Source organism: Nilaparvata lugens, chromosome X (genome assembly GCF_014356525.2).
Source record: "Nilaparvata lugens isolate BPH chromosome X, ASM1435652v1, whole genome shotgun sequence".
Classification (NCBI taxonomy): domain Eukaryota; kingdom Metazoa; phylum Arthropoda; class Insecta; order Hemiptera; family Delphacidae; genus Nilaparvata; species Nilaparvata lugens.
Window position 1 is genome coordinate 101,541,360 of NC_052518.1, and position 2,154 is coordinate 101,543,513.

A 2,154-nucleotide genomic window follows, 5' to 3' on the forward strand; every position below is an offset into this window, starting at 1 on the left:
TGAAAAGTACGACTTTTCTCCCTGTGGGAAAAAGTTTGAAGCCCGAGGCGAAGCCGAGGGCAGCAATTTTCCTGAGGGAGAAAAAGTATTTTTCGCTCATGATGTACACAACATTTTTCCTCCATCTACATTTTTTTATAGAAACTGCAAATAAAATCATTCTAATAACTTACGTATTGGTGACAATGATTCCTAACAACATAACCTAAATCTAAAACCTAAAAACCGGTCGTCTGATTGGCACTGCCGATTGCGCTATCTATCGGCAAAAGTTGTAACAATTATATCACCTGAGCAGCTACCAAAAATGGCTGACTCCAGATCACGCGGTTCAGATTTGAATTGCAGATCAAAAATATTTGTTGGCTGGTATTTTGAATAGAATAAAATATTTTAAAAATTGTATAAATTTTTATCGTCTACTAATATTAAGAATATAATAATTATCATACAAACATATATTTCATTAGTTAATCTAATTTCTGGTTGTGGTATTGAATTCAGTTGACTCAATGACAGACAACTCTATTATGCTTTCTCATCTGAGCTTAGACCTTCTAACCTATTACAATGTAAGTTTCAAAATAGAGATGCTCCCCATGTTATTTAAATGGAGTCACTTTTACTCCCTAGGGAGTTTTTCTGTTTTTTACTACCGAGAGCGAAAAGGTGACACTTTAGTATTAGGTTTCAGGAAGTAAAGTAAGTACTTTAGACAGTAGGTGGAGGAAAAGGTAATTTGATGGTGGGTGTGATTGGGGATCCTACTTAAAATGAAAATACCACTTTACTATGACTTCAAAAATCTGGTCCGCCATATTGAATGCAAGTTCATTTTTTTAATGGGAAGGTGGTCATGCGATACATGATTTTGATACGAAATTTCGAAGAAAAAATGAATGGTGAGAACATCGATATCTCAAACCGTTCAGAAGATATTCACATTATTAATCAATACCACTCATGTACATAGTCTGTATAATAAGTAACCGGAATGAGCTCAGGAAATTTGTTATGGGCAACATATGTACAATTTTTCATTAGATATCTTCAAAGTAGTGCCTATTGGAGTCGATAACACGCTGATACCGGATTTTCAAATCCCTGAACGCTCCCTGGAAGTCTTTGACTCAAGATATAAGCAAATACAGAAGGATCTGAGAAAAATGCAACCACAAGGACAACTGAGAACTACAGCAGTCAATAGGAATCTTCAAGATGGGCCAGTATACATCAATGAAAATTTATCAGCATACTATCGTGGTCTTCTGATGGAAGCGAAACACTTTGCCAAGGAGAACGGATATAGATATACGTGGGTCATGAATGGGAAAATATATTTACGTAAGCAAGAAGACTCAAAACCTATCAGACTGGTAAGTCACGCTGATCTAGACAGTCTAAAGTGTGCTAGTAGATCGAACTCGTCGGTAAAAAACAATAATGAACGTAAGTAATACAGCACGCATGCTTTGATGTCAGTTAATTGCCAATAGACTTTCATATTTTTATGTCAGCAATAGAAGAAATATATAATTTACTAGATAAGGAAATAAAGTTAACTAATGAAATAGAAAACTACATAGATTACTCACCGTCAGCTAGAAATCAATTGTATATTATAAATATATTTCATATGAATATAAGAAGTATTTCCAAAAATTTTGACGAACTGGTAGTATTTTTGAATGATTTAAAATTTGATTTTGATATAATTATCTTGACTGAGACGTGGATATGTGAAGAATCTCTATTTGAATATAAAATAAAGGGTTATAGAACATTTAACAAATGCTCCAGGTTAAATAAGTGTGATGGCATTTGGAGGAGGTTAAGTTTGAGATTTATTCAATAGATATACAAGAGGCTAACTCGTTAAGTTTGAATGTAGAGATAGGCAATATCAAATTACTGATAATTGCAGTTTATCGCTCCCCTAGTGGTAATGTTGCTACATTCCTAGACAGTATTGAGAATAGCCTCCAATCAATTCAAGATAAGAATAATTGTGTCTTTGTTGGAGATATGAACATTGACTTGAATGCAAATAACAATATAACAAGTGAATATATTCATATACTAAATAAAAATGGTTTTGAATCCTTTATTAATTCTTTCACGAGAGTAACAGAAACTACACAAACTTGTATTGAT